At 42.2% G+C, this 21,563-nt stretch overlaps 1 pseudogene; it reads left to right on the top strand.

Annotated features, from left to right (window-relative positions):
* The first annotated feature begins 18,430 nt into the window (after positions 1 to 18,430).
* On the top strand, positions 18,431 to 18,806 carry LOC124527913 (60S ribosomal protein L31-like; annotated as a pseudogene).
* The last annotated feature ends 2,757 nt before the right edge of the window (positions 18,807 to 21,563 follow it).

Here is a 21,563-nt window from a genome sequence, read left to right as displayed (position 1 = left end):
ACTCCTGTTCTCAGGAACTTGCTGCCAGTAAATCAGTTATCTCTGAGGTGGGTATAAAGCTTTATCCATAACATAAGAAAGAAAATGTTCTTTGGGTTTTTTTTCTTTTCTTTCTTTCTTTCTTTCTTTCTTTCTTTCTTTCTTTCTTTCTTTCTTTCTTTCTTTCTTTCTTTCTTTTAGATCTCAATCTAATTTCCAGTAGAAACTCTCATTCTATTGTGTTCCAGTCAATTTGGGCTCCCCTTGCCCTGTCCCTGGGGTTAAATGTAGGTTTCAGGGATTCTCCAGAGGCATCCAGAAGCAGGTCCTGGTGTTTTTCTGTCATCTGTGCATGCCGGCATCTACTGAGATGGCTGTCAGCCTCTCTGGTCCTCTGGTATAGGTCCACACAGCACCTACTGAGCCATCCTTTTGTTCCTCTCCTCCCACAGGGCTCTTGGAAGTCTAGGATTCTTTCTGTCTCTCTCTCTCCTTCCCTCCCTACTCCCTTCTCTCCATCCTTCACCCCCCGCCCACCCATCTCCCTGTCGCCACACTTCTCTGAGGTAGTCATGAAGAAATGCTGGGATGCCAACTGAGGCTCTGCCTAGCCCAACACCCTACAAAGCCATTCCTATCATAGGCCTTCCAAGGAAGGCTGAGCCCCATGGAGAGACAGGATGAAGGTGGCCCTTTATCAGAGACCACACCATCTACCCAGCAATTTCTCTCTAAAACATGTCTCACAAATAAAATACTGCAGAATAAAAAAACATCTTACTATTTCCAGATATTATTATGCATCACAGTTCACCCTATCTCTGCCCCTTAAAACCAAGTGCGTCCACCCATAAGGATAGACTCCAGCAATCTTTTGATTCCCATGTTTATAGCCTGATCTCCTCTCTCCATTGCCAGACTCTTGGGTCCATGAATTCTCTCCCATTCTGAATATTCCTGACACTCAGAAATTAGTGTTGCTACTCAGTCAGCTACTCTACCTCCAGGGTGTCCTCGTGTTTCAGGCAGGATAATGAAGTGATCAAAACCAGAGGCAGGTTGGCACAAAAACAGACACACAGACCAATGGAATAGAATAGAAACCCCAGAACTAGACCCACAAACGTATGGCCAACTCATCTTTGACAAAGCAGGAAAGAACATCCAATGGAAAAAAGACAGCCTCTTTAACAAATGGTGCTGGGAGAACTGGACAGCAACATGCAGAAGGTTGAAACTAAACCACTTTCTCACACCATTTACAAAAATAAACTCAAAATGGATAAAGGACCTAAATGTGAGACAGGAAACCATCAAAACCTTAGAGGAGAAAGCAGGAAAAGACCTCTCTGACCTCAGCCGTAGCAATCTCTTACTCGACACATCCCCAAAGGCAAGGGAATTAAAAGCAAAAGTGAATTACTGGGACCTTATGAAGATAAAAAGCTTCTGCACAGCAAAGGAAACAACCAACAAAACTAAAAGGCAACCAACGGAATGGGAAAAGATATTTGCAAATGACATATCGGACAAAGGGCTAGTATCTAAAATCTATAAAGAGCTCACCAAACTCCACACCCGAAAAACAAATAACCCAGTGAAGAAATGGGCAGAAAACATGAATAGACACTTCTCTAAAGAAGACATCCAGATGGCCAACAGGCACATGAAAAGATGTTCAGCGTCGCTCCTTATCAGGGAAATACAAATCAAAACCACACTCAGGTATCACCTCACGCCAGTCAGAGTGGCCAAAATGAACAAATCAGGAGACTATAGATACTGGAGAGGATGTGGAGAAACGGGAACCCTCTTGCACTGTTGGTGGGAATGCAAATTGGTGCAGCCACTCTGGAAAGCAGTGTGGAGGTTCCTCAGAAAATTAAAAATAGACCTACCCTATGACCCAGCAATAGCACTGCTAGGAATTTATCCAAGGGATACAGGAGTACTGATGCATAGGGGCACTTGTACCCCAATGTTCATAGCAGCACTGTCAACAATAGCCAAATTATGGAAAGAGCCTAAATGTCCATCAACTGATGAATGGACAAAGAAATTGTGGTTTATATACACAATGGAATACTACGTGGCAATGAGAAAAAATGAAATATGGCCTTTTGTAGCAACGTGGATGGAACTGGAGAGTGTGATGCTAAGTGAAATAAGCCATACAGAGAAAGACAGATACCATATGGTTTCACTCTTATGTGGATCCTGAGAAACTTAACAGGAACCCATGGGGGAGGGGAAGGAAAAAAAAAAAAAAAAGAGGTTAGAGTGGGAGAGAGCCAAAGCATAAGAGACTGTTAAAAACTGAGAACAAACTGAGGGTTGATGGGGGGTGGGGAGGAGGGGAGGGTGGGTGATGGGTATTGAGGAGGGCACCTTTTGGGATGAGCACTGGGTGTTGCATGGAAACCAATTTGTCAATAAATTTCATATATAAAAAAAAAAACAAACAAAAAATAAATAAATAAATAAATAAATAAATAAATAAATAAATAAATAAATATAAAAAAAAACAAAAAAAACAAAAAAAAAACCAGAGGCAGGTAAGAAGGCGAGAGATTGTCTGCTATAATCCAGGCAAGATGTGATGAAGGCCTAAACTTAGGGAGGGCCAGTGGGTGTTCAATCCCCCTCTCTTGAGGGATGCCAAGACCTCTCCAAGGAGCTGGATTAAAGATATAGTGCCACAAGAAAGGCTGTGAGACTGGGGAAATCAGAAAAGCAGGAAGCAGGTCAAGAGGAATTCTGAAAGTAGTAAATAGATGCTCCTAGTGGCTTTTAGTGAGATCCTCCATCAGGCGTGGCAGGTTCATCAATTACATTCAAAAAGTTGACATGAGACAGTCATGGGAATAGAGACAACGGAGAGGAGGTAGATTTGCCTACAGAATCGGGTAACCAGTTGATGTGTAGATCAAGGGACCTGATAAACTCAAATTTCTAATTGGAGGCAAGGAAAAAAGACCTTCCTCTGCCTTCTATGTTTAGTGTGACTGGCTCCTGTGAATTAAACTGAAAAAAGACAGGTTAACAGGAGAAGAGGCACACAAATTTTATTTGATGCTAATATCTTAATTTTTGTACATTCATGGAAGACCTTAATAGAAAAAAAATGAAGACCCAAAGAGGCAATTAGACCCAGGAGCTTATTACCATTTTAAGAAAGGACAATAGGGGCGCCTGGGTGGCGCAGTCGGTTAAGTGTCCGACTTCAGCCAGGTCACGATCTCACGGTCCGTGAGTTCGAGCCCCGTGTCAGGCTCTGGGCTGATGGCTCAGAGCCTGGAGCCTGTTTCCGATTCTGTGTCTCCCTCTCTCTCTGCCCCTCCCCTGTTCATGCTCTGTCTCTCTCTGTCCCAAAAATAAATAAACGTTGGAAAAAAAAATTAAAAAAAAAAAAAGAAAGGACAATAAATTTGGGGAGAAGTGACAAGACAAAGGAAAAGGGGCTTGGGCTTCTAGCAACAGTAAACCATAAGGTAGGAAGGTAAATAGATGGGGGAAACTAATGATAGATAAGATAATGTGATTTATAATACAAAATATATATTTGGTCTTCATCCCATTTCTGTCACAGAGTTTCTAAAACCCTTGGAATTTCCCAAGTGATGAGAGCTATAAAGGTGTTTTTTGTTGTGTTAATAAGGTGACTTTTAGAGGGCACTAAAGGATGGTGTCTAATTGCTTGGGGACCCAGCCCTGTGATATGAGGGTTGGAGCTCAGTCTCACCACTGACCTCCTGGGAGGGGAGAGCGGTGAGAGATTGGCCAATCACCAACGGCTACTGATTCAATCAACCATGCCTATATAATGAAGCCTCCATAAAAATGAAGTGGATAGAAACATGAAGAGTTTGAGTTCAGAGCAGGTGTAGTGGGAGAGGCAGAAAGCCAGAGGTGGAATTAGGGAAGACAGGGCTTAGCAGGGAGGATGAATACTAGCAAGGTCCAGAATGTGGTTGTGATACTGAACAGGATGAAACTCTTTGGAAGCAGGTAGGCCGAGGATCTGAGGGCTGCAAGTGTTGCACGGGTTGTCCACTTGGACACGGAAGCTGCCTGAGATATTGAGGCTGCCCTTCCCTTTTTTTTTTTTTTAATAATTTATTGTCAAGTTAGCTAAAATACAGGGTATACAGTGTAGTCTTGGCTTCGGGAGTAGATTCCCGTGATTTACCACTTATATACAACACCCAGTGCTCATCCCAACAAGTGCCCACCTCAATGCCCATCACCCATTTTCCCCGTCCCCCCCCCAACTTTCCCCCTCTTCAACACGCAGTTTGTTCTCTGCATTTAAGAGTCTCTTATGGTTCGCCTCTCTCTCTGTAACTTATTTTTCCTCCCCTTACCCTATGGTCTTCTGTTAGGTTTCTCAAATTCCGCATATGAGTGAAAACATGATATCTGTCTTTTGCTGACTGACTTATTTCACTTAGCATAATAGCCCTCGAGTTCCATCCATGTTGTTGCAAATGGCAAGATTTCATTCTTTTTCATCACTGAGTAGTATTCCATTGTATATATATATACCACATTTTCTTTACCCATTCGTCAGTTGATGGACATTTAGGCTCTTTCCATAATTTGGCTATTGTTGAGAGTGCTGCTATAAACAGTGGGGTGCATGTGCCCCTGTGCATCAGCTCTCCTGTATTGAGGCTGCCCTTCCTGGCACGCCTGCTTCCCCTCTCTGACCACACACAGCATATTAGCCATCCTTCCCAGCTTTTGTTATCAGAACAATCTGTGAACACTCCTTCCACATTACTCTTTAAGTTGCTGACAGAAATACTAAATAGAACTGCACCAAACACTTACCTTGAACGTGCTTGGGGAGTTCCAATTATGCCTTTACAGCTATGAAGCATTTTATTTTATATAGTTAGGAAGAAATGTCAAGATAACGTTCTATGCATTAAGCTAACTAATCCCTCATCTCCAACTACTTTGCGCTGATGGCTTGATCATCAGGCATGGCACAGGGAGATGGGTGAAGTATTTATCTTGTGGTTTATTTCCTGGATTCTGTCATGTATAGGAAAGTCATATCTCCCGGAATCTATTAAGCACAGGTCTTGTAAATAATAATAGGCTATGTGTCTCTCAATAGATTATATACAAAATCCCAAAAGTCACTTGGGCTTTGTAGTAGTGATGTTTTTTCTGCTGCACCTCAACCTGAAAAACTCAAATTTCATATTCAAGTCTAGGATGCTAAGGGGAACGAGAGGGGTAAGGGAGGTAGAACCAGAGGGGAGAGGGTGCTGCTGGGAGCGATCAGACTGGGAACACAAGGAGCCCAGAAGGATGAAGACGAATTGAGTCAGATGAGCCAGATTCTTGCATAGAGCCTGCCCTCCTCGGCTTCTGGGAGGTTGGCAGGTCACTGATCTTGGTTTCCTCTCTACTAAGTAGGGATCACACCAGTCTATCAGGCCTGGTTCAGTAAGTTAGCACAGGAATAAAGGCGAAGCAATGGAGGGTAAAGTGCTTTGTAAACTCTTAGCCATTAGAGGTGTGCATTGTGTTTATTAGGGAAGACCTTCTGGGCCCGCATTTCAAACATTCAGCAAGCCTTCATGGCAAGTCCATTAACTCGTTGCCCATCTCTATGCATAATCCTTCCCATCAGCAAGATCTTTGGAAAACCGGAGCTATCTGAAGAGCTGTGTGCTTCTGGTTCCAGAGAAAAGCTTCTCCTGCCAATCTTTTTTTTTTCTTTTTTAAGTTTTTAATTTATTTTGAGAGAGACCGAGAGAGGGAGCAGGGGAGGGGCAGGGAGAGAGGGAGAGAGAGAGAATCCCAAGCAGGCTCTGCACTGTCAGCACCAAGCCCGATGAGATCATGACCTGAGCCAAAACCAAGAGTCGGATGCTTAACTGACTGGGCCACCCGGGTCCCTTTCTCTTGCCATCCTAACCTAAACCCAGGCCTGTAGGCTCATCTCAGCACCAGGTAGCAGTGAAAAAAAATCTGAATGTAAAACACCTTAAAGAATAATTTTGAATTTCCTGCAGGCAGGGGGTGGGGGGTGCAGCTTGGTAAGAGGAATCGTCCTTAGTCAACACATAGAAAAACACCCTCAGATCCTGTTCTGACAACAGTCTCCCTGAGGCCTATCATGAATGCAGCCGCTCCCCCAAACCACTCCCCGCCCCCCAGGCTCCTGCTTTACCCCTGCTTCCACCTCTTACTTGCTTTTTTCACTCACGTGTGAATAATAACCTGATGCTTCTCTCCACCAGTAACCCAAGCAGCCCATCGTAGCCCAGCAGCTCAGCTTTGAAGGTTAGAGGAAATGTGAATACTCAATTTTTTTTTTTCCGATGACACTTCATTTTCCGGGTCACGCTGCCTTTGCCCTGAAACTATGTATGTGTGGACTCAGAGGGGTGGCAGAAGGAGAGATAAAGATCTCCAAGACTTTACCCCCGACTCTCCTTCAGCCCCTGCGGAGGAAAACGCTTACCCAGGCTAGTGCTTGCTCAGAAGCTGGAGTCTCTGGGTGGGCTGCTGGCACCCACTTCCTCTTTCAATCCCCAGAATAACCACTGCTCAACAAGATTGAGTCCCCAGGCAGATAAGCGGCTGATAAATTGTTTCAGTGAAAGGTAGCTGTTAAGATTACTAATAGCATGCTATGTGCTGTGGGGTATTCAAGGGATATATGACCCACTCATCTTGGAAAAATTGAACCTCTATGAGTGCAGGTGAATAGTGTTTCTTGTGTTCTAATACTCACAGAACCTTAAATTGGGACAAGACCTCGGGAAAACAAATGTCTTGTCCCCTGCCTTTCGGCAGGAAAAAATATCTTTAATTTTCGTATAAAGCCCTTGAGGCTCAGACAGGTTGAGTAATTTTCTCAAGGTCAGACGTTTGGCTGGGATAAGAAACAGGTCTTCCCTAGCCTCCTGGTTCTTCATAAGAGGATGTAAGACAATGTGCTCTCTGTTCAGAAAGTAGTGTTTGCCTTCTAAAACTGTCAAGTACGAAGTTTTGAAATGGATCACTCTATTGTTGTGAATCCCCTTAAGAAATTTGGGTCATCTCAAACTGAGGCTAATTAAACACCAAGAGCTATGTTTCCAAACCAGTGATGAGCAAGGACAGAGGACAAAGTGGATGCCATCTATCCTAGAGAGGATAGATACACTGTTAAGAGGGAAGGAACAAATTTTAATAAACAACGTAACAGGAATGTGACAACCAAGGAGAGATTTTGAATGTCTTAACAACACTTTCTTTCAAAACAAATGTGGCAGGGTGGAAAAAGGAAGAAGCAGGAACTGGCCTCAAGGAATGTAAGTACAAAGGCATATTGATTAAGAAATGTACGTAGTTGCATGAAATAAATATAAAAGAAAAACCAGATCAGGTTTGACTCTGCTGCTACAAGAAATTACAGAACATGAAGATTTCTCCTTGCTTCCTTTTGGTCTCTCTGGCTCTCAGGCAGGCAGTCTCTCCTACCATGCACGTGCGTGCACACACACACGGTAAGGATTGTGCACACAGCACAAACTAACACATCAAAGCTCATAATCACCCTCTTTCAAGGTTGCTGTAAGTCCAAAACTTGAGGCAGTTTATTCGAAGAGCTTTTCAAATGTTACTGGCTATAAAAGTCTCTGCACTTTTCTATTTCTTGCCTTTAAACTCAGTTACAAAGTCCTTTTCTTTTCCCCCTTACCTCCCCGAGATGCAGTCTGCGATAGCATTAGTAGTTCTGAGATGGTGAACAGCGGTGTGCTGTTCAATTGGCCAGTAACTTCAATCCACCAGTTAGACTCCTGGTGGTAAAAACACATTAGAAGTCCACCCAAAACTCAGATCAGTGTTGACCATACTTTTCTTGACCCCCTAATGACATCCTTCTTCCCACACACTTTTCTGATCCATCTTGTTTTCTTTTTAACGTTTATTTATTTTTGAGACAGAGAGAGACAGAGCATGAACGGGGGAGGGTCAGAGAGAGAGGGAGACACAGAATCTGAAACAGGCTCCAGGCTCTGAGCAGTCAGCACAGAGCCCGACGCGGGGCTCGAACTCACATACCGCGAGATCATGACCTGAGGTGAAGTTGGACGCTTAACCGACTGAGCCACCCAGGCGCCCCATCTTGTTTTCTTTTAAATGGACATTGGTTTTTTTTTAAGTTTTACAAATGCAGAAAAATTGAGGGAAGAGTGTAGAGTTCCCATATATCCCCTCCCCCCATCCCAGTCCGCCTATTTGCAACATCTTGCATGAATGTGGCACCCTGGTTACAGCTGATGAGCCAATATTGATACATTGTTCTCACCAAAAGCCCATAGTTTACACTAGGATTCATTCTTTGTGTTGTATATACTATCGGTTTTGACAAACGTATAATGACACCTATCCAAGGTCACAATACCATACAGAGTAGTTTCACTGCCCTAAAAATCCTCTGTGGTCCACCTGTTCACCAGTTCCTCCCCCAAACCCTGGCAACCACTGATCTGTTTCGTATCTCCATAATTTTGCCTTTTCCAGAATGTTACATAGTTGGAATCACACAGCACATAGACTCTTCACATTGGTTTCTTTCACCTAGCAATGTACATGTAAGTTTCCTCCCTGCCTTGTCATGCTTTTTTTTTAATCTTGGTTGCTTCCAAGTTTTGACAACTATGAAAAAAGCTGCTATAAATATCTATGTGCAGGTTTTTTTGGTGGACATAACTTTTCATCGTGAGAACTGTGACTGCCGGATCATATGGTAAGAGTGTGTTTAGTTTTAATAAGAAACCGCCACTTGTCTTCCAAAGTGGCTATACCATTTTGTATTCCCACCAGCAATGAATGAGAGTTCCTTCTGCCTCACATCCTAGTCGGCATTTGATATCGTCAGTGTTTGGATTGTAACTATTCCAACAGCTGTGCAGTGGTATCTCATTGTTGTTTTAGTTTGCAATTCCCTAATGATTCATGATGTGGAGTATCTTTTCACATAATAATTTGCCATCTATTCATCTTCTTTGGTGAGGTGTCTGTTTAGATTTTTTGCCCATTTTTTACTTGTTTCCTTATTGCTGAGTATTAAAAGTTCCTTCTGTATTTTGAATACTGGTCCTTCATCAGATGTGTCTTTTGCAAATATTTTCTCCTAGCCTGTGGTTTGTCTTCTCATTCTCTAAGAAAATCCACCAATTTTTCTAAATCAGCGTGTTTTCTATCCTTTCCTTGTTTCCTTGAAAGTCTTCTCTGATTGTCTGAAAACTGAGGAAAAGGAAATTTCTATATCAAAGCTCTCAAGGCACTAGGAAGGAAGCCAGACAAACCCAAAAGTCCCGAAGCAATCTGACAATTCAAGTCCTAAGGAGAATCAACTACTAGCGGCGACAGCAGTGGGTCCGGGAAAGAAAAGCTGCCCCTGCACTTGCAGAGCCTAAAATAAAGCGTCATGAGAGAATCTAGCGGCTATAAAGCGATTTAAATTCACAGAAAGAGAGCGCCAAGCACAGTGGTGTGGACGGGAGTGCCCAGTCACCCTTCCGTCCTCGGCGAATGCTGTGCCTGATAAGCAGAGGGACCAGCTGATTCTCATCAGCCCATGAACACCACACACAGAAAGAATTAAGGAATCAAACCTAACAGTTAAAGAGGAATATGGTTACATTTTACCGATGAGTCATCATTTCCCACATCGGCTCAGCTCTGGACTATATCAGAGACATGGATGGGGTTACCCAGCACAGCCCAGACCACCAGGAGAGGCCGTGTGGGCAGGATCACCTGCACCCTCTTGCACAAATAAATAAGCACGAACGGTTCAGAAAGACCAGCAAAGCAATGTAAGTACCAGAAGCCCAAGAAGTGGTGATTCCGGAAGGGAAGTGTGAAATATCTCCTCTAAACTTCACAGTCTCACAATTGCCCTGATTACCCTGTGGAAACAGGATGAACTTGTCAGGTAGGTTTTACCTATTTGTTGGCTTCTCACTGTTGCCAAATATAGGTCCCAGGAATTGTGTTTGATCACTCTCTCTCTGACCGTTTGAGCCTCTTTCTCTCAGGCACAGAGGAACAGAATAACCCCTTTTAGTCTGTCAGGCGGCACCTGTAATATCAGCTGTAAGGGATCCCGTCTGATTGGGCCATGGATCGGGCAAGACCTAGAAGGTTATCTAAAAGGTGAACTGTCCCCACCCACAAAATTCAAAATTACATTAAATTAAAAGTAAATTATAAAGCAAATGTTGGAACGTTAAAAATACTGCATTTCTTATGATGATTACTTCATCACTTTTATATTTGTATATCAAATCATTTATCCTTTCCAAAATCTCTTTCTCCCTCTGTCTCTGCCTCAGCTGGGCTGACTTTAATGATCCCAGATAAGAAGGCCCAGCTATGCCCTGGGTCCCGTTGGACAACTACCCAAAACCCAAGAATGGGACAGCCCAGTCCTGGGATCATCAAAGAGTGCTGAAGGAGACCACATAGGGACAGACATCATTAATTCTTTGCCTTTTTTTCCCCCGTGGTCTGCCCTTCCTTTTCTACCATAAACTAGATAAATGTATTATAGTGACATGATATTTAGCATGGTGGTGGCTGAAAAGGGAAGGGCATCTCAAACCCCAGTAGATTTTTCTTTGCCTGTTACCGAATCCTTCTTTCAGGTAGCTGACAAATCTGTAGAAACAAAACGCTTGTATCTATTAATAATAAATACTCCTGAATTGTCACATTTCTGGCTCCTTTGCCATTTAAAATTTGAAATTTTTAAAAGATATGTTTTTTGACATCTCCAGGATTGGGAAACCCGAACTTTCCACTGGATCTTAAAAACTGTAATTTGTTTTTTGGGGCAAGACTTAACCTTTAAATTGCTTTTCATGTTAATTTGCCTCCCCCGACCCCCTCCTTCTCTTACCCTGTTCACAGTTGTCCCCGCGTGGACTGACAGTTTCCTGTCACTGGAGCCGTGAGCCACCTGGCCCTCCAGTCCTCTCAGCCAGCCCAGATAGAAAGGAAGAGATGGCCCTCTCGTATCTGAGAGTCTGAACATCCACTGCAGTCGATATTAGCACAGGAACGTGTGACCCAAGAAAAAGTGGCTATTCCTTTCCTTGGAGGTCCTTTCAGAAATAATCCTCTGTCTGGACAAACAGGTTGGTTCAAGTACTGCCCTGCCTAAATTCTGAGCCAAACAGGTCAGGAGACTTCTAGTCTGAGGGATCTGTTACTGGTGCTGAAAGAGACTCAGCTGATTCAAGTCAGAAGGCAAGAGAACCCTCACATCAAACCCCAGGTTAACCCTAGGTCTCTCCTCTCAAGGAAAAACCCTTAAGCTTGTTCCCAGAGTCACAAAACACAGGACTTGAACAATGTGGGGGTAGGGGCACCAAACCCCACACAGTCAAAAATCCACACAGAACTCTTGACTCCCCCCCCTCAAACTTAACCACGAATAGACTTCTGTTGACAGGAAGCCTTACTGATCACATGAACTGCGCATTTTGTTAGAAATGTTGTGAGGGCGCCTCAGTGTTTCAGTCAGTTAAGTGTCTGACTCTTGATTTCGGCTCAGGTCACGATCTTGTGAGTTCAAGCCCTGCCTCCGGCTTTACACTCTGCAGAGCCTACTTAGGATTCTCTCTCTCTGCCCCTCCCCCATTCCATTCACCCTCTCTCTCAAAAAAAACTTTAAACAAATGTTATGGAAAGAAAATTTATTAAGAAATTCATTTAAAAAAAAAGGAAGTACGGGGGCGCCCGGGGGGCTCAGTCGGTTAAGTGTCCAACTTGGGTTCAGGTCATGATCTCACGGTTCATGGGTTCCAGCACCGTGTCGGGCTCTGTGCTGACAGCCCGCTTCGGATTCTGTGTCTCCCTCTCTCTCTCTGCTCCTCCCCTGCTCACACTGTGTGTGTGTGTGTGTGTGTGTGTGTGTGTGTGTGTGTGTGTGTGTGTGTGTCTCAAAAAATAAACATTAAAAAACTAAAAATAAACATTAAAAAACTAAAAATAAACTTTAAGAAAGTACATTTACAGTACTGTATTTATCGAAAAACATCCGTGCATCCGAGTGGACCCATGCAGTTCAAACCCAGGTTGTTCAAGGGCCCACCGTATATTTATGACTACCACTAGCACTGTTGAAGAAAAAGGCACTTCTACACAAAGCTGAGGAGCAAAATAATCAGACTCAGCCTAAGATGAAAGACCTCATTCTCATTTTTATCAATTTGCTCACTAAAATTCCGATTGTTGTGACAAAGTAATTATGTAGAGGAGGAGCTATTTCAGCTGACATTCTAATAAAGCAGCAGCAGGGGGCTAATCTACCAACGTTATTGGGTAAAGAATTACAAGTTGAAGCCAAATTGTAAATAAATGTCCCACTGCTCTTACAGAGTTTGAATATACTAAAATTAATGCCTAGAGCCTAGCAGTGCAATTAATTTTGATATAATGCCCAACGTAGAGTGTGGGCTTATTAGCTAAGCCCTAAACAGCAAAGACAGGTGGCTCAAGAGCTTGGAGCCCGAGGCACCAGACCACTGTGCCCAAAACGTATTTCTTAGCTAACTCCCCTCAGATCTTCTGCAATGGAACTGAATGAGGCAAAAGTGTCCACCACACCTGTACTTAAGCATAAAAGGGTTCTTTTTCATGCTGAGAAATTTGTTGCTAAACAGATGCAAATCCCACCCTACATGCCTCCAACGCTAGGTAGCCAGTGGAGCAAAGGTGAGAATTTGAGCGTTCGTTTCTAGAACAGAGATAATGTTTCAAAACAACCACCAGCCCCACCACATCATCAAAATGTAATTTTATGGGAAGCCTTCCGTAATGTATACAAATGTCAAATCACTGTGTTGTACACCTGAAACGAATATAATACTGTATGTCACCTATACCTCAAGTTTTTAAAAATGTAATGTTGTATAAAATGTAATTTGTATAAAATGTCGACTCTCAATATATATTTGTGTTTTCACAAGGATTCAGTAACTGTTCACGTATAGTTTTTTTCTAATGTGTATTTATTTTTGAGAGAGAGAGAGACAGAGTGCGAGCGGGGGAGGGGCAGAGAGAGAGGGAGACACAGAATCGGAAGCAGGCTCCAGGCTCTGAGCTGTCAGCAGAGTCGACAAGGGGCTCGAACAGTGAGATCGTGACCTAAGCCAAAGTCGGACGCTCGACCGACTGAGCCACCCAGGTGTCCCTGCTCAGGTATAGTTCTAAAAGTAATTTCAGTGGGCTTTTTTGCTGTCCCCTTGTACTGCATCAAAGCAACGGAAAACCTGTATTTAATTTTAAAAAGCATTCTAAAATGTCCAAGTTCTTAAGGCCCAGAGGAGAACAAGGCAAAGCTGAGCCCTTCACAAACAGTAACAGAAACGATCTCATTAAGTACCACTGTCCAAACATGTCTGCTCTTCAAACAGATCAGGTAGCGAAAGATCCAATGGAGTGCTGGTTTCTACTTCATCTCCACCTACAGGTTTTCGCTTAAGCTGAACCTGAAGCTTATGTTCTTTACAGGGTTTGCTTGTTCTAGAAGGAAAGAAAAACATTCCAAAGGAATGATTTTAAAAACTAAAAATTATGGTTTAAATAATGCTATCACTATTGGTCGAAGCCTGCAATACAAAATCAGCAACACAAAAAGACCCTTTAAACGTTCACACTGATTTCCCCCCTAATTTTGGTTTGCCCTGCTGCACCCCCTCCCCCATCTTTTAGGGCAACACAAGCCATGTCTGTTCACAGCAGTTGTTTTAGAGAAAAACAAACCCCTAGGCCAATTAACCCAATAGGAGCTAGTTAGTAATTTGTGTGATTCATTCAGCTGCACAAATATTTTTGTGCATCTACTAGGTACTTGGGATACATCAGTGAAGAAAGCAATCATCAAGAATCTCTGGCCCCGGGGTGCCTGGGTGGCTCAGTCCTAGGTGTCCCACTCTTGATTTCGGCTCAAGTCAAGATCTCCCGGGTTTGTGGGTTCCAGCCATGTCAGGCTCTATGCTAGCAATGAGGAGCCTGCTTTCAATTCTCTCTCTCTCTCTCTCTCTCTCTCTCTCTCTCTCTCACCCCCTCTCTTCTTGCCCCTCCCCCACATGCATGTGCACTCTCTCTCTTTCAAATAAATAAACTTTAAAAAATAAACTGGAGTTGTACTCAGGGAGTTCCTCATTTTTCTGTTGGTGTGTCCCACCTATCCAAACTTCTGTTTTTCTCTTAAGCCTGTGTTATACGGCCTCAGCTGAGAACTAAGGAGGATAGAAGGAAAATTATTTTTCCTTCCCTATATAAGGATCCTGATTTCTCCCTTTAAAAAAATTTTTTTTAAAGTTTTATTTATCTATTTTGAGAGAGAGAGAGAGAGAGCATGAGCAGGGGAGGGGCAGAGAGAGAAGGAGACACAGAATCAGAAGCAGGCTCCAGGCTCTGAGCTGTCAGCCCAGAGCCCGATATGGGGCTCGAACTCACAGATCGTGAGATCGTGACCTGAGCTGAAGTCAGACGCTTAACTGACTGAGCCACCAAGGCACCCCTGATGTATACCTTTAATTACTAACTTCTTTTCCTGACTTAGTCATTTCAAGCATCATCACGAGAAAAGATATAGTATTTTATAAAACACATTCATCTAAATGTAATAGAGACAATGCCATTATTTCATTTAAAAAGTTTTATTTTATTTTTCTCTTTTCTCCAATTTTTCATTAAAAATTTTATTTTATTTTATTTTTCTCTTACTGAGCACTACATTTTCCAGCTTACCTTGCAATTTTACTGGGACTCTATGACTCCGTACTGGCCAGTGGGGGAATGGGTGGAAATGACATAAGCCACTCCCAGGTCTGAACATTAAAAAATATCACGCAGTTCTACACCCTCTCTTTCCTGTCTTCAACAATTTTGGAGGCTGCCTGTTGAGGCTGCATCACAAAACAATGGAAATACGGATCCCATGGTCTCTGGAAAGATAACTCCCAATGACCCACATTTGAATCTAGTTCGGTTGTGCCAACCCACTGAAGCCATGGAATTTCAGGGGTTGTTTCTATAACACAGTCTAGGATATTCCACTACCGTATTCGACCTTAGTTAACTCTTGTTCTACTTCCCTATCTCCCAAAGCAACATTTCACAGATGGAGAAACCAGGGCTCGCTGAAGCCTGTGGCCTGGCTAAACTAGCACAACTAGGAAATGAGGCAGGCATCCCTCTGTCCTCTCCATACCAGAACTACTGCCCTATTCCTGGGGCCCTCCGTATACACTTTCTGCTCTCTGTCAGGTAGGGAAGGGAGAAACCTTTTTCCCTCCACCCTCCTAGGATCCCTGGCTGGGGTCCTATAAGTTAGGTTGACAAAAGATGAGGTTAGCAAGAGGAAAAGAAAACAGGAGTTTATTAACATGTGCATTGTGCATATGCATGGGAGCACTCAGAGAGGAGTAACTCAAAGAGGTAGTTAGAACTTGGGCCTATATACATCTTAGCAGAAGAACAAAGAAGTTTTAGAGAAGTAACAAGACAAAGGAACAGGATTTTAAGTTGCTAGGACAGCAAATTGTGGAAAGGCAAATATTAAGAAACTAATGGAAGATAAAGGCTAGTTACTAAAATTTGTTATGTAGATGCCTCTGGTGCCATCTCTGGGCTAATAAGGGTCTAGAGTTGTCTCCAGTGATTAACTTCTGTCCTCGATAGAGAGGGGAACAGGGGGCACCTCTACAAATTTATGTCCTGCTTTTAGGTAAATATGGGGAGGGCAGAGAGCGTTTCTTGTACTGTATCTGCCTTTTCTCAATTGCCTTCAGCTCAAAATAATTCTTATTCCAAAGTAGTACATTTTGGGATGGCATATTCTGCTACCCTTCAGTAGTGGTCTACAATTTTTATTGGACCATTCATCCTCAATTATCCTACACTTACCCTCTTCAGAAAGGTCATTTGTAAATAATTGCCATTACTCTGTTTAATGTTCAAAAAGTGATAGAATGGGCACACCGCATCTGTGGCCTCCTGGGGAATAATGGCAGACCTCTCTCATGTTTGGTTTATACAACCAGAATATTTGCAAGTTTCATGCTTCCAGCCAGTAAGGCAAAACAAACAAAAAGCCATATATTACAACCAGTACTATAAGGAAGAACCAAAATAAAAGTCACTAGGTGATGTCAAAAGGGCCTGAAGGAAATCATCACAATTCAGTCTTCTCTTATACCATGTTGTATGGAACCTCTACACCATTTTGTCATTTTGCAGCATGCTGCCATTTATAAATAATGACACCTCCCAAAAGACATGGGGAACATAGTTTTCCGTGTGTGTGTGTGTGTGTGTGTGTGTGTGTGTGTGTGTACATGCCCAAACTTTAGCGATGACTTTGTAAACATTCTTGTATCTAGTTTTCTCTCCCTCTATATCAATAGCACCACCATCTACCCACTTATCAAAGCCAGAAATCTGAGTGTAACGCCTGAGTCATCTGTTTCCTTCACCCGACAGCAAGTCCAATAATTCTTCTTCCAAAATAATCCTCATCTCTGACCTCTCCTATCCATCTTCAATGTCATCTCATCTCTTACCTGAATTAATGAGTAGCTTCTGAACTGGTGTCCCAGCTTCCAGTTGAAATTTCTATTACCCCAATCTCCTCAGCAAAGTGATCTAAAAACATAAATCAGATCATTTTATCCTTCCACTTAAAATTTATAATAGTTTCTTATTGCTTAAAATACGATCCAAACTCTACCATGGTTTCCAAGATTCTACATGACCTCGGTCTGCCCATCTCTCTGGCTTCATCGTATAGACTTGTTCCTACTCCAGTGACAGTCCTGCCAGCAGCTCTGTCTCACCTTTGCCTTGGGATTTGCTCTTGCCTCTACCTGGAATGCTTCACCCTGGCTGCCCTCATGGCTGGCTTCTTCTAATCCCTCAGGTTTACTTTTAGTTGTCACTTCTCCAAGGAGGACTACTCTGACCACCTTCATGAAGAAGGTCCTTCCCTCATTATTCTCTAGCATGGTATTCAATCTCCTCAGAAAACTTATCACAGTCTGCAGTAATTTTGTCCATCGTGTGTTTACTTGCCTGCCTTCCCCACTAGAACGCTGTGTTTAGAGAGGTAAAATGATAATAGCTAATACTTTCTTTGTGCCACAGTCTACCTTAATTGCTTTATATATGCAAGCATAGCCTGCCAAATATCTCCCGAAACAACACCTTTTGTTTTTTGATACCCAAACATCACAGAATGTATGTCTCTCTCAATACAGAGTTTGTTTTAAGCTGATGGAAAATTTTTATATTTATGTCTCCGAAAGTCCAATATAGTTTAGCCAAACAATGTGGGGGGAAAGTTGTCCAGTTTCTTTCCAAATTCAAGGGGTAAAACAGCAGCAACAATCATAGACGTTTTGAAAAGCACAGTGAGTATCCACAGAGGGGGTGTAGTCTTGGATGTTGCTGATGCTCAGAATGACCTCAGAGTGTCACGCTCAGAGTGAGTCATGCTCTGTCACTGGCAATTGTCCTGAATGCATTTACCAGTGCTTTCCATATTGAGCCATTGTTTTTGCTGACAGCTGTACAATGAGTACCAGAAAAGTTCAGAAAGTTTTAAAGAGAATGGTAGATAAGAAATTACAAGGATAAAAATAATAACTACAATGGAAAAGATGTTGCTGTACATAAAACAACTGTTTTAAATTTTTTGGTGATCAATATTTTAAACATTTTGCATAAATGTGTTATATAGATGTGTTAAGGAAAAAAACCTGTTTTTCTATCCTCTTAGGTTCTGTCTTAGAGACCTGCAAATTAAACTGACAAAAGACAAATTAGCAAGAGAAAAGACAGATTTTTATTCCTATATATTTATTTTTCACTGAAAAATGAGACTCAAGTAGACAGAACTTAGAGTTTATATATCATCTTACTAGGGGAGGGGGAGGAGCAGAGCAACACTTTCAGGAGAGCAAATGACTTCTTAGAAAGAGGGCATAAAGGGCACTTATGCAAATGAATTTTTTGAAAAATAAATGTGCCTTTAGAAAAATAGATGGAAGATATGATAGTTTGTGACAATGTCTATCTGGGTATCATGCAACTTCTGACTTTTCAACTTCAAGAAGAGAAGATTAGAGTTGCTGCTAGAGGGTGGGGGGTGCATTTATAACAGTCAAGCTCTTTTTTAAGGCTCAGCTTTTAGGCAGATAAGACTGCTTAGGAACTCAGATGACTTTGTTCAAAATAATTCCTATGCCAAAGTGACATTTTGGGGGGAGGTATATCCTGATCACTTCCAGTGTTTTAGTATACTTTAGTTGTGCGTTAGGAAATTGGTTGGGATTCTGGGTTGAAATGTAATATATTATACATATTTTTTCCTTTTAAAATAATGTGAGCTCTTCCTTTCCAACCCCAGCCCAGCAGAATGGCTCCTGCGAAGAAGGGGGGCGAGAAGAAGGGCTGTTCTGTCATCAATGAGGTAGTGACCGGCGAATACACCATCAACATTCACAAGCACATTCATGGAGTGGGTTTCAAGAAGTGTGCCCCTCGGGCACCCAAAGAGATTCAGAAATTTGCTGTAAAGGAGATGGGAACTCCAGATGTGTGCATTGACACTAGGCTCAACAAAGCTGTCTAGGCCAAAGGAATAAGGAATGTTCCACACCGTATCCAAGTGCAGTTGTCCAGAAAAACATAAGGAGGATGAAGATTCACCAAACAAGCTCTATATGTTGGTTACCTATGTAGCTGTCACCACTTTCAAAAATCTACAGACTGTTAACATGGATGAGAACTAATTGCTGATTGTCAAATGAAGGTATAAAACTGCATAAATAAATAAATAAATAAATAAATAAATAAATAAGAAATAGAACCCAGTTAGCATCTTCACACAGAAAATCTAATTTTCAGATGCAGATTATTAATATATACTGAGATACCATTATTAATTCACTTCCAGCAAATGTCTGTCTTACGTGATAGGTATTTTTATTCACCTTCCCTCTTTTTGTGAGGTATGTAAAGGTTAAGTAACAAGCCCAAGATTCTAATGGAAGTAAGTAGCAGAGCTGGACCTGAACCCAGATATCCTGAATATAAAACCTGTCTTCTTAACCACTTCAGGGGCTAAAGGGCCTCTCCCAAGGAAAGATCCACATCTATCTAGTGCACTGTATGTATCCCAATGCCTGACAAGGCTCAGCCCGTAGTAGCTGATCAATTACTTATCCCAAATGAATTAATTAATGGGTTGAAGAAAACCAGAATAAATTACCCCCAAATATGCCTTTTTGACATAAAAATTGTTTTCAGGTGAAAGCAATTAATAAGTAGCAAATGCAGGGGTGCCTGGGTGGCTTAGTCAGTTAAGTGTCCGACTTCGGCTCAGGTCATCATCTCCTGGTTCCTGAGTTTGAGCCCTGTGTCAGGCTCTGTGCTGACAGCTTGATCCTGCTTAGGATCTGTGTCTCCCTCTCTCTCTGCCCCTCCCCTTCTCACACTCTGTCTCTCTTGAAAATAAATAAACGTTTAAAAAAATTTTTTAAAAAAGAAGGAAATGAAAAAAAAGGTCTCTCTGCCCTCCCCCTACCCTGCCTAAAGGCAGGATATAAATTATTCTTCTTTGGAGACAGACTTTTATCAGATGACATCAGAAGAATCCATAAGCAAACCTTCTTTCATTAGTTTCCTGCCTTATATTTATCTTCCCACAGTTTGTCACCCTTGGAGACCTAAAACTACTTCCTTTCATCCTATCATTTCTCCACAAATGTATTGCTCTTTGTTGAAGATGCTACAAGAGCCAGAGTTCTAAGCCACCTCCTCGAGTTACTCTGAGTTTCTCCCATGTATATATGAGATATACATGGTAATGAGTTTTTGTTTTTCTCCTGTTAATCTGCTTTTTGTTACAAGGGTCCCAGACAAGAATTTAAAAGGCTAGAGTGGCAAGGATATTCTTTCCTCCCTTACAGATGAAGGAATATATTTTAAAAAACGCTGTAACTACATTTTGCCAAAATAACTGGCCTATCATCTTCAAAGATGCCAAGACCCTAAAAGAGTTCCTGAGGAATTCTTCTAGGTTGAAGAAAACCAAAGAGATATGACAACTAAATGCAAGGTGACCCTGGATTGGATCATTTTTCTCTACATGATACTGAACAGTTGACAAAACATGAATAGGGACTGTGGACTAACTAGGTGACTAATGATAGGACTGACAGCACACGTGAATGATATGAAGATTACTTCAAAGTGGAAACATCTGCAACAGCAAATGCAAAGAATTCCTATGTGAACTTCCCATATCTGACTACAATAGAGCTTTGTGAGAGTCAGCTATCTCCTCCAGGGAGTTCTCCAATCAGGGAAGCCTGACCTTGGGGACCAGGACATTCCAAAAAATTGTGTAAACAAGCTTCATCCCAACCTTCCATCCTTTGAAGCCCTAAACACCTCTACCTTATTAAGGTTGATATATAAACCCCTTCCTTTAGCTGTCCAGGTTGTCTCTTCATCTGAAAGCTTCCACATGCACAAACAAACTTTTTTCCTGTTAATCTAATGTCAGTTAATTCACAGCCCCCCATTCAAATATAAAATGGTAGAAGAAAATTTTCCTCCCACCAAAATGTATCACTGAATTTCCTGATTTTGACAGTTGTATTATGGTTACAGAGGAGTATCTTTGTTTGTCAGGAGAAAAATTGTCTTCTATGAACATTTTTGACACCTACAGAGGTATTTTTTCTTTTTTTAAGTTGTGAGGTAAATAAAGTTTGCACCAGGGGGAATGGGCAAGTTATATGTAATGGAAGGATGGGTGCTGTTGGCCACATATATCAAAGGTATAGCCATGCCTGTCAACAGAGGCCAGAGTTGTGGAGCCCAGGGGAACTTCCTCCAGGCTTAGACCCCCCAAGGTCAGGTGCTTGAGGAACCTGTGGCAAAACCAATTGAGAAAGGAGCAAGGGGTAGAGATTTTATTTATTTATTTATATTAAGTTTTTTATTTTAATTCCAGTATTGATTCCAGTGTTATATTAGCTTCAGGTGTACAATATGGTGATTCAACAATCCCACACATTACTCCATGCTCATCGTGAGAAGTGTGCTCTTTAATCCCCCTCACCTATTTCACCCACCCCCACACCTACCTCCCCTCTGGCAACCATTGGTACAAAGGTAGAGCTTTGAGTCGGTTTTACTCTTGTGCACATTTTGACTTCCTCACACCCCACCACAGGCTGTTACCATCACCTTGTACATCAACTGTAAAGCCCACCTGGGTTCCCCAGAGTGAGACTGAGGGTAACACAGGGCTTAGAGTGGGCTCAGAATATGCCACCCCAAAATACGCCAGTTTGACATATTGACTATTTTGAGCTAAAGGCACTTGAAAAACAACAGGTGTAAGAAAGGCACTATGACTTCCCCTTTTCCTCCTGAAAACAGGAGATAAAACTCCCATATGTAACAGACCCTCCCCTGCACCTGGAGGAAAAGAACATTCTCATCACCAAAGACAGGGAGTCAAGGCCAAGTTGATT

The sequence above is a fragment of the Lynx rufus genome, unplaced genomic scaffold (assembly GCF_022079265.1).
Source record: "Lynx rufus isolate CCGP_SWC_20201006 ecotype Redwood Valley unplaced genomic scaffold, mLynRuf1.p SCAF_6, whole genome shotgun sequence".
NCBI lineage: Eukaryota > Metazoa > Chordata > Mammalia > Carnivora > Felidae > Lynx > Lynx rufus.
Note: the sequence above shows the minus strand (reverse complement) of the source record. Positions and strands in the feature narration are given on the sequence as shown.